This window comes from Mesitornis unicolor, unplaced genomic scaffold, assembly GCF_000695765.1.
Source record: "Mesitornis unicolor isolate BGI_N332 unplaced genomic scaffold, ASM69576v1 scaffold7430, whole genome shotgun sequence".
Taxonomy (NCBI): domain Eukaryota; kingdom Metazoa; phylum Chordata; class Aves; order Mesitornithiformes; family Mesitornithidae; genus Mesitornis; species Mesitornis unicolor.
In genome coordinates this window covers 83449-99993 of record NW_010157512.1, presented here as the reverse complement: position 1 = coordinate 99993, position 16545 = coordinate 83449, and positions in this window count along the sequence as shown.

The following is a 16545-nucleotide window of genomic DNA, read 5'->3' as shown; positions in this document are numbered from 1 at the left end:
GCCAGTAGCTCCCCTCATGTTAATGCACAGTTATTTTAAATACTGCCTGGATGACAGCAAGCAGTGCCTCTGCAGAGAACACGCCCCTTAAAGCTGATTTTCACACAGCAGGAAATGATGCTGCTTTCAAATATCTGAGTGGAGTGGGGAGTTGTATGCTCGATTAGACGAAAACAAATGTGGATGACTTGGCTTGTTTGTCTGAAGAAAATGTCAGTATTTTTTCTTCTGCTGAGGAATAACAGAGCTGCTACCGGGGTAGCTGACCATTAATAACCTTAACAGTGAACCTCATTGTTGATCACACACTGACAAGTGATCGTGAAGTGCATGGTTTGTTTGAATACCACAAAATTTAGTCTCTCTCTCTCTCTGAATCTATTGATACTTTGTGTAATGAAGCCCTGATGCACACATATACCACCAAGTAGCAAAATTGTTTTTGTAAAAACCTATTTCTGCTTGCAGAAAGATTGGAGCTCTCGCTTCCTATATCTGAATGTCATCTGAGCAGTGCAAGATTCTTTTTTAAAGGAAAGCTATAATTCCATCATGCACCTGAGCAGAAATATGGAACAGATTTGAACTGAATTATCATGCGTCTATCTTTAGTTATTCTGATGTGCCATAGGTGCAACTGATTGCTGTCTCACTGCTTTTCTTCAGAAGGGTTCTTTGGAAATCCTCTGTCGAATGAGGTTCTCCATTATCCTGCAATATGTTTGTATGTTTGATTTCTGCAGGCATCAACAAGTCAGTTTGCTTGTCCTTCTGCCTGTTCTATCATACATTGAGCTGCTGTCTAGAAAAGACATTTTGTGAGGCTGCTGTGTTAAGCACATGATGACAGAAATAATTATATAATTTGCCCATTTTTCCAGAAACTGAAGATATTCTGCAATTAATAACCTTTCATCCAGAGGAGTCTTGTAGAGTTTTGTATCCAGTTGTATCCATATCTAGAGCAATATAAAGGAGTGCAGAACTATGGATGCTAATGTTGCATGTTATTTTGAGGCAGTAAATAAATAATCCAATTAGATTTTTTTTCCCCAGAAGTAAATCTTTAATGCACAAATAAAATTCTCCACTGGGGAATCATATTTAGGTTCTCTTTTCCTTGTGGAAACCTACCCTGATCTGCAAAGTAATGGCACCAAAATCTTTCGCAAGAGGGGAGTAGGATTTGTTTTAATCTTTATCTCTAAGTACTTTGTGGACTGTCAGCCATAACAGAAAGAAACGTTAAAGAAAACGTGAAGACTGGTCAAACTTCTCCTTGATACTGGAATATAATGTGCTTTTAGCTTCCATAACAATATTTAATAGCTAGGCTGGTTTGGTCCTTGCTAAGCTTAAGTTGAAGCAGATCACTCAATATAACAGATTAATGCCATGGGTATTGTGCCTCCCAGTGCCACCCCGCACTGTTGGTGCCATGCTGGCTGTGGAGCAGCCCGTGCAACTTCACCATGTGACACATCCAGTTGCTATGCCTTTGGTTTGTTCCATCTGCATCATGAAATGTGGAATAAATAAGTCCTTAGACATAGCCTGAAGCATGACATCGGATCAGCAGTTGTACAGATCCAGGAGGATGTACTTTGCTCGCAGTACACTTCTGCATAATGCAGCTTTGCAGTTAAACTGCACCTACCATATGTATAGAGGTTCAGTGTTTGCCTTTCACTTCTCTCCCCAATATCAGAAATGTGTTCTCATTTTTACTTTTAACATACTGTGTTTCATAAACATCAGTGTTGGTCGATCAGAAGAATTCGGTGTTTACCAGTTTAGATGTTCTTGTTTAGATGTTCACAGACTTAAAAAAAAAAAAGCTTTACTGTTTCAAATATGAAAGATTTCATATCCAACTCTCAAAGCAGATATAAAAATAAGTGAGGTTTATGCCATTTTGCAGACTAGGAAACTGACATGAAAGGAGTTTCCCCGAGTTATCCACCAAGTCGATGATGCAGCAGGGAATTGAACCTACACCACATGAGTCCCAACCATGTGCTCTGTATGCAAAGCCACAAATAGTTTTCCCAAGTCTTCCAAAGGACATATTATATTTTGCAGACTGGGTCATACAAGCTTGAGGTGTTAAGTTTCTCATCCAGCCTCATTTAGCTGGTAAATGGAAACCAGGCACTTTGGCATAAAATTTAGTCACAGGGAGATGTTACCTTTCAGAGTAAATAACTGTAATCAATCTGTATTTCTCTAGTGAAATGCTGTTTCAGGCATCAGACTTTAAAATTTGGTTGGAACTGAGGTGACATTTTGTTGGCCCAAAATAGATTTGGGCTCATTTCTGAGAATGGCATTACATTTAATTATAGTTTTATGTTCAAAGAAGACAGAAAATTCAATGAGAAACCTAATCAACAGCTGTGTGGAGGTTTTTTTTTTTTTAAGCAGGACATGTCTGCAGTGTTTTTTTGCCAGACTTTAGGCCTCTTGTGTGGTTGATCAGCTCATCATGTTTTTTTAAAAGCTAGCTGTACAGAGTTTGAATATTTTCAGGTTTGAATGGCATACCTAGCCTAAACCACTCTGATCTAAAAGGGACAAACTGCTGTACCCTCCTTTGCAGGATACCACACCCAACTCTTGGTTTATCTGTGTGCTGCTAGAAAAATGGTTTTCTGGTCCTTCATACACTGGCTATATTTAGTTTTATACTCAGAACTTTCATGGAGAGGGAGGGGAGGAGGGGGCTAATTTCCTGATTATTTTTCTTCAAATCACTAAGCTAAAAGAAACTAAAACTGAAAAAAAAACCAACACCTTTCCTATTTATGAGTATGTACCTTTCTAATAATCTGTTTTAAATATTTGATTTTCCTGTGTGTTGCCTTCCTTTTAGAAATCATTAAGCTACCGATGGGCGATGTTGCAGTGCATAATATTGAAAGCTGGTCAGACACGGTGATATCCTCACCCACCACTGAAATAGACTGTGAGGTGTTGCAGAGTGAGACCTACTGCTTTGCCTTACTCTGGGCAGAAGGTGCTTCTTGCTCTAAAATTCCAGTGAATATGGTAAACAGATGATTCCACTGAGGTAAAAAAATATGATTTGTGGTGTTAGAATTAATAGATTAAAGCCCAAACTTCTCTTGCTGAGAACTGGGAAGAAGATACAGAGTAGGAGCAGTAGGAGTTGTCTTCTTTCTGCATAGTACAGAGGAGCATGGCTGTCTTTATCCTCTGAAACTGTAAATGCCAGTCAAAGCAAATGTTACTAAATGTATTAGTAACCGAAACATTATTTCCAGGGGTGTTTGCTCTTGATCCACCTGTTCCTATTGTGGATTATGAGAATTTTGCCCTAGATTTCACTGGAAGCAGGGGAAAGACAATAATAAATATTTGTTTAAAAACCCAAACCAAAACAAACACGTAAATCACACCCCATAAATTTAGCTTGAGCTTTTCTAGAGAGATACCACACAGAAATCTTTCCTTGGTTCCTGTGAGCTTAGCTACCCTCTATTTTCTCTTCTTTCACTTTCATAAAGCTGTCCTTCTCCTGCTGCTGCTGCTGCTCATCTTTAATCTTGTTGTCTGATTAGAGAGTGCTCTGCCTAGGGAGAGCTGTTTTGGTGAGCGTCTTCTGCTGGGCAGGTCCAGCTTTCAGAATGTAGAGGGTGAAGCTGTTTGTAGGTATCTGGAATCACATATGTCTTTGTGTAAATGTCTTAAAGGGTTAGGATGATTGTACTCGATACTGCATATTATCAATACTCAGTACTTTGAAGCCTAGGTAGTCTGTGCCTGCATTACTGGGCTAACTCTCTTGACCGGGATTTAGATCTTTCTTGAAGGAAGTATCTTGACAATGTTTTGGGAGTTGAGAGCACTTAAAATCTGGGATAGCTTTAAGAGGGAGGGTGGGGGGGAGAAAACAACACTCCACAGACAACCCAGTTTGTGTAAGGAGATGAAAGTAACTTTTAGACAGCACCATCTTCTCAGCTTGTACCCAAGTGCTCTCACGAAAAAGGTCTGAGTATACCTAATTTGAACCCAGCTTCCGTGGGTTTCGAAAACATCCTGTAGGTGGGAGGTTGCATTTGGGTTTTTGTTGCGTGGTGTGGTTTTTTTGAACTACCTCGTTGAGCTGCATAGCAACAGCGCTGTGTTTCTGGCATGCTCACAGAAAAAGAAGCGAGTCCAGGATATGCGAGAACTGAACCTGATGCTGTCACTTTCAGAAACAGACATTTTGGCTTCTGCCTAGTCTTTTTCAATGTAGCCTCCCTGGAAAACAGGCACTGAAAAGTATGCTGTTTTGTGAAAGGAAGGTGATTTGGAAGTTGGGTTGTGGCCTAAAAGGGCCTGGTTAAAGCTATTTCTTTGAGTTTTTCCTCTGCTGGATGAATGGCTGGTGCGAGGGAGATGCGAGGACCTTGTGACAGGCAGGCTGGACCACAGGAGTGTTCTCCCAGGTGGCATACCTGGAGTGACCTTTTGAGAGATGAAACTTGTTTTGGGCGGCAGTAAGAAAAAACAAGTGTAGTACACTTACATTTCAAGCCCTAGCATTTGAAAGAGTGACTTATTTTTAAAAATATCTTCAGAGGTTTTGGAGTTTGGGGGGAAGCAAGTTTTATTTGACAGGCTTTTCGCCTTCCTCATGCCCAAAGCTAATTATAGCAAAGGCTTGGTGAGGAAGAAGATAAATCTTATGCCAGCTTTTTGTTTTGGAGATGCAACTTTCAGCCTTTGTTTGATAATTGAAAACGAGTGGTCTCGCCACATCTGTTCCCAATCATGCAAACCACAGAGCGGGATGGCACAAAGGCCGGAGCGTGGAGTCGAGTGTGGTGGCGGCAGCGAGACTCGCGCTGCACCGGGACCGCGTTCGGTTACTGGAGTCCTCCTCTCTCCCTAAATCCTGACCTCCAGCCAGCAGCACTGAGCACTCACTTCCAGTATCAGTGCTAGGGAATGTAAATGGAAAACATCAGTGTTTCCTCTGGATGGTGTTAGCTGAGCACTGCGTAGCTCTTTGGGTCTTGCTTGGATCTCAGCTGCCTGACTCACTGATAAAGCATCTTCTTCAATACTGTTTCATTATAATTAGGCAGGAGGGGAAGGGGAGTATCAGCTATAAAAGTTTACTGGACGTGCACTTAACTGTTGGGTTTTTAAAAGTGGCAGCTTTTTTATTTTTAAAACAATTCTGTTGTCATCATGTTATTGCCTATTTAATTCAAAATGAAAATCTTGTCTGTAATATTTTGACATAAGTTTGTCTAGTTTTCTGGTGGTATATCAAGTTATTAAATATTTTATAGAGAAGGCTCTGTATACTGTAAGCACGCTCATTAAACAGCTCAGCTTTACCACTTCGAAACTATTTCTTTTTCCCATAGAGCCCCATGTTTAGTGAAGGGTACTTTTGTGTTAAATCTGTTTTGTTTTGAGTTTTTTGGGGTAGACTTTTTTTCTTGCTATGCTATCCAAACAGGAAATGTAAACATTTATCAGTGAGTCAAGATTTTAAGAATGTAGCTTCCGTAGGAAATCCTATAACTGTGCCAATTTTTTTTGCCGGGGCAGGAATATGCCATGCAGATTGTAATCTTGATCTTTTGGCCTTGCATACAACTGCATTGCATCGCTTGCATGTGTTAACTTTGGGGAGGGAAGGGGTTTGACATATGGGTGAGGTGAGGGAAGATGGAGCCTGTGAATCTGGGTCCTCCACTGGTGGAGGGGCAAGGACAGAAGCATTGGTGTGAGCTTATGTGAATTTAAACAGAAACTTAGAGATGTCTGGAACAATATTTAAACAAGCTGTGCAAACTGCAAAATTCTTGATGTGGGGTTTGTTTGGGATTTCTTCTGTGTGAAAACTGGGCCCTTCTTCTCTAGTGTGACAGTTGATAGAGTGAAATAATAGCTTATTTTGCTCTTATGGTGTAGCGTATGCAATGCTGTATGTTCATGTTTTTCCATATGGTTGTGTGTATTGTTTCAGAGGTTTAGTTTTCAGTATTGCGTTTCTTGGCAATTTGGAACCCAGAGAGCTGGCTAGCGAGATCCATGGACTTCAATCCTATCTTCTAGGATTAACTCAAGTGAGCATCCCTCCTACAGCAGGGCTCCATAGCGCTGTCCAGACTTCCTACCCAAGCAGCTGTAATTATTCAGAGATGCACATGAATGCAAATTCTTGCCTGTCACTCTGGAATGCACTGTTGATGCTCAGAGGGGCTCACTGGCAATATATATTAAACAATTTTGGGGGGAATGAAAATTCATTTTAGGCAAGTTTTACATGGCTGTTATGCTTCGCTTCTTAAGGTTAATCTCTGTGAAGCTAGTCCAGTAGTATCATAAATAGGAAGCACTGAAATATTTGAAGTAGAATATGCATTTGTTTTACTTATGGATTCAGCGTTATACAAATCATAGCTTATTAAAATAACTATAGAATCTGTGAGTAATTGTTTATACTGAAGTGAAGTATGTAACCCAGTGATACAAAAGTCCTGTGGGAGCTTTCCTATACAGAAAGACTATGGTGTGTAGGAGTGCCAGGAACATGAAGGCAGTGAAACAGTAATTGGTTGAATAGAAGAGATACATTTTCCTAGAAGGATGGCATTCACATGTAAATAGCTGTTCTGTTGGACACCTTGTTATGCAGAATGGCATTAATCATATTTTACTGAACTATTGTTTGACGTCCATATCACTTCTTTAACCATACTAATGTTTTAAAGTTATGCAAGATGTAGATTCTGAATCAGGATCTGAAAACAGTTTTCAGTCAATACATTCATGTTGCACCAGTTGTCAGACTCAAGGAGACATAAAGAATATTTCCTTCTTTTTTTTTAAATATAAATTTCTGCCTGCAAAGGTTTGGCTCTCCAATGTACATGTTTAATATTTGGTCCCCAAGTGTGAAATGAGTTTCACAGCAACGAGGATGCTGTAGAACTGCCTTATCTGTTAAGCAGCTCTATTTTTAATATGGTGAGGTGATTCTTTCCACTACCACCTCAAGCACTCCCTCTCTAATTGTTCCTGAAGTGCTGCACAATGCGGACCTGGTGGTGCTGGTGAACCAGATGAATGTGAGTCAGCAGTATGCTCTTGCAGGGAAGAAAGCCAACCCCATGCTGGGCTGCATTAGCAGGCGTGTAGCCAGCAGCTCCAGGGAAGTTATTATTCCCCTCTGCTGCTTCTGAGACTGCATCTCGCACACTGTGTCTGAATTTGGCCTCTCCAGTTTGAGAAAGACAGTGACGTACTGGAATGAGTAGGGCAGTGGGCTACCAGGATGGTCAGGGGCGCTGAAGTGTGTGAGCTGGGTTCAGTCGGCCTGGAGAAGAGAGAGCTCAGGAGAAGGGGAGATCTCACTGCAGTCATAGCTCATAGAATGGTTTGAGTTGGAAGGGACCTTAAAGATCATCCAGTCCAGCCCCCCTGCCATGGGCAGGGACACCTCCCACCAGACCAGGTTGCTTAAAGCCCTGTCCAGCCTGGCTTTGAAAATTTCCAGCTGTCTAATGGCAGAGGATGTGGAGAAGGTGGAGCCAGTTTCTTCTCAGGTGCATGGGGAGAGGATGAGGGGCAATGGCACTCAGCAGCTGCCACAGAAGAAATGGCTGTAGATACTGGGAGAAGTGTTTTTCCCAGTGAGGACAGTCAAATACTGGAACAGGTTACCTGGAGAGGCTGTGGAATATCTGTCCTTGGAGAGACTCAGAACTCAGCTAGGTGGGATCAACAGCAGCCTTCTCTTGCTCACTCTGCTATGAATAGGAGGATGGAGCAGGTATCTCCAGAGTTCCCCACCTACCCAAGTCACTTTATGATCCTATTTTGTTACTCTAAAGTAGTCTCAGTTTGACTGCGTCAATTTCAACTATCTTCTAGCTTAATTCCTGCAAAAGCTATGTTTCTGCTGCTGCAGTGTATTAATTACTTCATACTGCGTTCTTTAAATCACTGAGGCAGGTTCTGCAATTTGGTACCTAGGGATGACCAAAAGCCTGTAGACATACAGTAGAGCAAAGAGATGGTTTTATTATGTCACAAAATTAATTATGTACATTGCAATTAAAGATTGTCTTGAAGTTAAAAGCTGATAAAATAGTCCCTCTGCTTTTAATGAATTGTGTATTTTTTCATGCAGAAAATATTAACATTATTGGTAAATGTAATCTGCAGAAAATGTTTAACTATAAGCACAGCTCTTAAACTGTCAGATGTGAGCTTAGTTTGACGTGCTTTTACAGGGAGTGGCGCAGAACTGTCTTGTCGCATGACCTACAGCAACACTGAGAGGGTTGAAGAAACTAAAGATTCGCATTGCAGCACAGGTTATTACCTTCTTAACTGCACTTATATGTAGGCGAAGGTAATACAAGCAATAAACTTTTTTTTTTCTTGTTTACTGTGGGAGTTGAACTTGGTAATGTCACCATTTGCCAGCTGGAAGCAATACACTTTAGGAGCTGACCTCAAGATATTCCATGAAAGGAGGCCAAATCCTGTTAAACAGGACATCTATGCTTTTCTTAGCTTAAGGTACAAGGCTTTACTGGGGCTTGTAGATAAAGACTGTTGTTAACTACCAGTAATTCTGTTCTTGCAATCACAGTTACATCAAAGGAGTAAGCACCATCTAAAGAACATGACTGGGGGAAACAAAGCTTCGGGGATTTCCCCCTTTAGATAGGCAGGAGATTTAAACAGCTAAAATCCAAAAGAAGACTCCAACTTCACAGACCTTCAAAGACCAACAAGGCTGCAAAAAAACCCACCCCAGTTTGGGGAAAGCTTTACTTGGTACTGGTAGTCTCAGCAATTGCATTGGTAGTGCAACAATGGTGAAATAGGTTTGTGGTTACTGGCGTGCAGCGAGAGTAATACATTACATAAATCATAGATGGTTGACCTAGTGTGTTCATAAAGGGCAATTTACTCTGTGAAGGATTAGTGACTTCTAGTTGTAGTTGCTCCAAAATTAATTTAGCAGTTAAGCAATTGCACTTAAAAGTTCAGCCCTGTTCTAGATAGTCCTTGGTAAGATTAATTCTTAAGTCATTTACTGGTAATATCTTGAGCACCAGAATAATTTTGGAGTGTCTCCTTGTCTATTATAGTATTAACTCATGAGAATGAGGGAAGAGATCAAGTTACTTTGTTATCCTAACCCAAAATTAAGTGTCATGGCTGGTAGTGTTAACACTATCTGTGTAATATTAATAATGATTTGTAGAGAGTTTGTACAAGCCAAAGAGAGGGATATTTATTTGGGCCTATTTCAGCAACATTGAAGATGTCAAAACTCTGAGATTTTTAGTCCAGATTTCACCAGTTGTGGAGGGAGAAATGGGAGATAAGTTGAATGCAAGAGCCAAGTAAAAAGCTATGTAGTATGTTGGCCCGGTGGTCTGCAGAGGCAGTGCTGGGAGGGGATCCACATGTGGTTCAGGTAGCAGATGTCTGCTGGAGCTTGATCCTAGAAACCTGTGCACCCAGCAGAAAGCCTGGCACTTCTCCTTTGAACCCCAATGGCAGCAGAGCAGTGGGAACCCCTGACAACCATACTAGAGCTTAATATTTACATTACAAAAATACACGGCCATGTTTTCAAGAGTGATGCACCAGTGAAAGCAGCTCGTTGCCTGTTGCTTCATCGTTGTCACATGCTTGTTTACAACTGCAGGGTAAAGGTGGCTTAAATGTTGTCTTATACCCCTGGCTCAGTGTTGTCACCTTCCTGCCATGGTGACTTGTTTGGGGATGGAGTGATGCTGGCTGCCTGCCTGGCAGCTCTGCTGTGCAGGCTGTGCCCTGGCACCATTGCCCACTGGTCCTGGGGTGGTTGCACTGGTTTCATGGGCAGTTGCTGTGCTGTTGCTTGTCCTTTCTCAGGTGTTACACCACGCATCTTCAAAATGCCTGCTAGGAAGGCCACTGTCAAAGGGCCTTGCTCTCTGCAGTGACATGGAGTTGAGGTCAATGATCCTCATGGATCCCTTTCTGCTCAGGATGTTATGTGATTCTAACGTGTGTATTAAGGTTAGAATAAATGTTGCAATGCGTAAATCAGTGTGTGTCTACATTTGTTTTTAATGTAAAAGAGAGAAAAGCTGATGCATGACAAAGTTTTTGCTCTCTGTATCACATTACATCATTTGTGAGTAGAAAAGGTAAACTGTAGTCCCTCTTCGGCTAGCGCAAGACCTTTCCCATAAGAGTGCTCTCTGGGTTAACTTCACATGCCTTGCACAACTAGGCTTTATTAAGTGTACTGCAGTCTCCCATTAGGAAACAGCAGTTACATGTTAGGAGGAAGGCATTGCATTTCTCCTTGGTTAATCCCCCCATTTTCCCTTCTTCCCAGGCTTGTCCTCCTTGAAAACCCATGGATGCTCAGTGCCTGACTCCTGCTGAGTCACTGCCTGGCTCTGGGCGGGGGTGTGAGGCGCTTGGAGGCCGCTCAGGCCCCCCGTCAGGAGGGCTGTATAGTATTACAAAATCTCGTTTGCCGTTACGTTATGCTTGGAGTAGATCGGTGTGTTACTTCAGCCTTTCACCTCTGAATGTATATATGTCAGAGGGGAGGAGGAGGGGAGCGGCAAAACCCTGGATAAGTCAAAACTAAATTCATTTGGTGACTTCATCTAACTCTAGCTAGTTGGATCTCGTCCCTGCTGAAACTCTCAAGCCTGCCCACTGCATTTTCTGGACTTAAGAGGCGGAAATGGCAGGAGTCAGGAGCAGCGGGCTGCCTGCCCTGCCAGAGCTGCTGTCAGGCTGCAGCGTGGCTGCTGCACCAGTGGGTTATGCTTCCAACACAGTGCCTTGGGTGCCTGGCAGTGTTGGTTTTTCTTAATCTGAGTTGCTGATTATTTTTATCTCTTCCTTGTCGGGGTCAGATGTTTCCCTGGTGTAGCTGCAGGTGACTGCTCAGGTGAATGGGTGTATCAATGTTGTTTCCCTGGGAGTTGATGCACTGCACTCCTGTGGGGCAGTGGCATGGGAGAATCTCTCCTAAGCTGCTGTCTTTGTTTTCCAGTAAATCTGTATTTGCTAAAGCACTTGGAGATACGCTGTCTAGAAATATAACTACTCATCCCTCATCTAGTGGGAGCAAAAATACAGGAGGTTCCCCTGTTATTTCCAGCCCAGCAACTGATGCTTGCTAACATGTGCTGCCTCTCAAGGCATCCTTTCTCCACCATGATGAGTCTACTCAGCACTGCTGTTACCCTGCTTTATGGCACGTTTTTAACCTCTTAGAAATCCTTTAGCGATGTCTGCATATATGCTTAGTAATCAGTTATTTTGCATAAGAGGAAAAAAAAAGGAGTAAAATGAGAATTAAAGCTGTCATGAGTGTCTCAGTGAATTGAGACTGTTTCATAGAAGAATTAATGTTGGTTTATTCATCTGCTTTTTCAGAGTTTTCTAGTTAAGAAATGGTCATGGATCTTCTTCTGTTTTTGAAAATGTAGGTGTTTCTAATTGACTTGGGTTTACTATGTAACATAGGTGTGAGAATTATTTTTCTCTGAATCAACCTTTTTTTATTTTCCCCACAATCTCATCTGTTGTGAAAGGTAGACTAGTTGCCAGTGTCTATTGTGAAAATTTTGCAGGTTGAATGTCTTGCTTCAGGCCAGCAGAGCAGCAATTCAAGCTTAAGATCTTGGAATTGAAGGTTTTGGAAGGGGGAGGGTAGTAACTAAGTAAAAGCAGATTATTTTTTTAGCACTGCAGCCTTGCCACACTTATGTCCCCTCAGCCCACTTCAAAGGTTTTTGTGGTTCTTCATTAATAAAATGCCTTCTTAATTTGTAGTAACGTTCATTTTATACGAAAATTTGTGCATCATTTCTCCATGGTAATGAGTCCCTGTCTGTTCAGCGCCAAGCACTGCTATTGCTTTGTTTGACTACTCCAAGGTGCAGTTTAAGGGTGCTGTGCACTGCTGTGGTTCATTTCTAACCAGTCAGAATGAGTATACCTGTGCGGAAGTGATGGTGGCCAAAGACTGTGTTGCTCTAATTTTATGTAAGTTATAGATGTCTGCCTCTCTTGAACCTCTATCCTTTGTCAAGAATGTATTTTTTAGTTAAGATTTGTTTACTTGCCGAAACTGATAAGGAAGTTTTCAGAGTATGCATGTACTTTCAGCCACAATTAAGATATCATGTAGTTAAGTGTTAATATCACATTGCACTTTCAAAGGCAAAGGTGAGCCCTTAAAAACAAAATAAGTGTGTGTATTGCTGTAGAGGCATGATGTTATGTATTATATTGCCTTACAGTTTTAGTGGCAGCAGGAGAAGGTAGTCAGAAAAATAAAAAATATCTTACTTATACTATCCAAATATGACTGGCAGACCAAAAAAATCAACTTCAAGTGAAACAGTGAATCTGGCTTGTCCTCTTCAGGTGCCTTAAAATCTTCCAAGCACTAAATAATTTTCTTGGAATTTTTTAACTGATCTTTTAATTTTGGTGAACTACTCCAATGTCATAACTGACTAATGAATAAACTAAAAAGTATTCTGTAAAAACTGTGCACTAGACAGTATAATGCACTGCTAGTTTTTGGGCCATCTCGGAGGTTTTGGCTCAAATTGTGTATATTGTTTGAATACATTTGATTGTGTTTCTCACATTTGAGGGAACTGAATGTCTGGAAAAGAACCAGTGTCTTTCTGCCTCTCTGATAATGTTTTTGGTTTTGTGTTTTTTTACTTTTTCTAAAGCCATGTGTACCATAAAACAGAATTGCTACCAATCTTTGAGTTACTCAGATTTGGGTCTAAACCAGTCCTTGAGACCCCATCATAAACATCTATGTAGGTCAGAACATCCCAGCATTGGCAGGCAGCCTCTAACTTAAAAAAAAAAATAAATTTAAAAAAAAATGCCCTTATCCAGTCAAAGTAGATCTCTATTACTCTAACTTCACTTGCATTTAAACAGGAACTGAAATGGGAATAATATATAAAAAAATGTGGTGTTTGCTGTGTTAAATGGCAATCTTGCAACATTCAAGGAATCAAAATGTATGTGGATTGCCTCAGTCTTGTCTAGACTCTGTTGCATGCTTCACAAATCATTTTAGGTCTTCAGGTCAGATCCGTGTTGTAAAGGTAAAATAACATTCAGAAGTGAATGGGATACAGACAACAGAAGATTTTTAGCATTTGAAGGCTATTTAGTAACATGGTAATAGTGCGCAAGAGATTTGACATTCATTATTTTAAAAGGTGTGAATTTCTCCCAAGATTACATTATATTTTTATATATTTATTTATATATATTGCATTGTATTTCTCCTTTTCTTCTTTTTTCCATGAGTCATCATGATTAACCTTTAACTGATTTTCTGACTAGATAGAGCCTTTATATTGCTTGCTGCAAATACCACATCAGTTCCAGCGCTCTGACATGAGGGCCGTGGCCATGGCCATTGAATTTGCTGCAGGAGTACAGCATAAGTCAAAAGGGAGAGTAAACAAAGTGTTGTCAGCATCACTCGGGAGCTTTTTCTGTTGTTTTTCTGTCCTCAGGACTCCTTTCAGTAAAGACAACCTTGAGCGTAACTGGCCTCTAATGACCATGGCTAAGGCTGTACTCAGTGAATGTTACAGCAGGCAAGGTCCAGCTGCCTTTTCAGGGTTATATGAAAGGGTGAATTTTCCTTCTGCAGGGATGCAGCCACTGAGGTTAGTGCATGTGTCTCCCTTCAGGGGTTTTTGTTTCGCAGTAACTTTCATCTAGAAAGCTTTTCCAACAGGAGCTGCAGCAGTCTTGCCCAGCTACATCTTAGCCTTTCTGCTGTATCTTCCACTTCAGTAATTTTTGGTGAGAGATCTTTTGTTTTACCGGCAGTATTTATCCTGATGCTCTCAGGTGCCAGCTTCCAAAAGGCTCCTCTTTGTATTGTCACACAGGCTTTCTACTGCATTTAAAAACTTAATAACATGCCTAATTGCACAAAACAGGAAGGCCTTGCAGGTTCAGAGGAGAGGACACGTGAGGAGTTTTTACACTACAGATAAATTCATTGCTGTAATCCTTCCAGTCTTGCCATTATTACTGCTTTGCCGTAATACAGCTTCTGCTGTCAAAAACGGTTAGTTTCTCCCTGGAAAAATAAAGTAAATATGCCTCTTGCAAAACTATACTTAAACACAGCTGGATAGCATCTTGTAACAGCTGCAGTTATCTGTAGTAAGAGCAGTGGAAAACACCTAATAGCTGAATGTTCAGTGCTGCATGTAATGCCTTAAAAAATTAATACTCCTTTGGGTGTAATGTTTACCATCAGACATGCTGAGCCAGTATATTTCTGATGAGGGAAACTGAATAAGCATATACATGATTTTCAGTACTTAACCAATCCTCTGAACTCAGGTCTGTGGTGCTTAGCCATGCACCTGGGAAGTGTTTTTCTGAAATGGCCTGGACTGATATGTGAAGACTCTCCTATGACTTGTTCATATTTATTTGGGATTTGAATTTCTTGTTTCTTGTAAGTAAAACTAGGCAGAGGTCTCTGTGCTTAGGCAGCACTGTAGCATCCAGAGGTTTTTAATCTCTACCTGTGTGCTCTGAAGTGGGGGATGTGATGTGCAATCTTCAGTCTGCTTTTAGTTGCTATAGGATCACTGGGCATCTCTATGGAAACTTAATGATCTCAGTGAGGTGGATTCTGATTTTCAGGCTTGTCATAAGCCTCATCGCAGCCTTATGCTTGAGAGCCTTCAGCCTAAACGGGGGAAAGCCTAACATGTCAAAAATGTAAATAATGTTTTTGGGAAGAAGTAGTGTATTAGGACATACAAATAAATTGTTAGCTGCTTGGCTGTTCACAGAGTACAGCCTGTACGTCTCCACCTGTCCAGCTGTTCTCTTGTGTTGCCTTACAGATGTTTATTAATGTGTTTTGAATCTGGATCGCATTTTTCAAAGCAGTTCAGCACATGGGGAGCTGTGTGCTGGAGAAAACCCGGGCCCAGCTGTGGATGTTGAGCAAAGTTCTTGCCTGTCATTAAGTATGGTGGCTCTGCTGCCTACACCTGGTTTTTCTTTTTCCTTCTCTCTCTTTTTTTGTCTTTAATTTTTTCTTCAAGGTCTGTCTGCGTGGCAAACAGTATACGTGTGTATCTGAGCACCAAATTAGAACACGCTTACTGTAAAGGAAGCCTTTCCCAGCTGAGTTTATTTAAAATGTAACCATTAGGAGGGTGGGGGATAGAAAAAGCAAGGACATAGTGAACTCTTCAAAGATGCAAAGACAGTGTGAACCCTTTTGAGAGAAGGGGCCATGGAAGATTCAGACTTATGTTAACAAGTCACTGGGAATAATGGCAATGCCATGTTGGTTTGTTTTATTTTTAACAGAAATTCTGATTCATTTTGCACACACTGTTTAAAATTGCATTGATGCACCTTTGTGATTTTGTGTGTCTACGAATGTGAAGCTATTGTCTCTAATAAATAGGCTGAACTTTCATTTGACCCATAGACCATAATAATTCATTTGCAGACATAGCGTAAGTTATATTACAGGTATCCTTCAGGGTATCATTGTAAAACTCAAGGTTATTCATTTACTCAGTGTTTCCTGAAGTAGAGTTCTCCATTCCATGCACTGCAGCAACAAAGGCTGTTTGCTCTCCTGTCGCTTGCAGAAGGGTAGGTATTTGTCTTTGTAGTTGTAGAAAGATGAAGGAATTTCTGCTTCCTTCCTGCGTGTGGATTTTCTTGATCTTTTGAACAGAGCAGACTTGCTGCTTTCACTCCTGGTAGCTGATGGTTGTTCTGAGGTCTGCCTGGCCTCGAGGGGACAATTAAAATTTAGATGAAGTGGTGGCAATTGCAAATCAGAGTAGCTTTATTTCAAATGTTAGCATCTAAATATCTTCAGCTTCTTTAGAAGTGAGTGGACTGTTTCATATTGATCTCTTGGTTTAATATTAAACTCAGTATTCTGAATCTTAAGTGAATATTAAAGTCACTATTAAGCTGTTACTTGGGCTGATCTGACAAACAATACCAAGCATGCTAGCTTAAAGTGGCAGTGGGAGTATCTTTCTGTTAGCTCCTTATTTATATAAAAAGGCTGAGAATAATAAAGTAAAAACCGTGCTAACAGTGACGGTTTAAACTGGTTCAGATGCCATTAGTAACAAAGGTGCTGTTTGCCTTCATGCTGTGCTCAGTCCCTTCCATCTTGACTTTGAAGCTGAGCTTTCCTGGTCAGCTGTTATGTTGCGGTTTGAGGCGTAAAAGGGCACTCCCTAATTCTAAAACTTTGTTCCTAGCGCTCGGTACAATCCAAGCACTTGGTGCGTGCCAAGAAAGCGACCTTTGCTGACTGCTACAGTGAATACAGTGCTGTGTTCCTACGATTAGCTGTGCTGTCTGGGAGCCTGCAGGAAGAACTGAACAGGCTGAGGTCAGGCTGGTTTCTTCCATGCTTCAGAGGTGCCCCTGCAGAAGCCAACAGAGGGACAGCCGAGTTCTGAATAAGTTGCT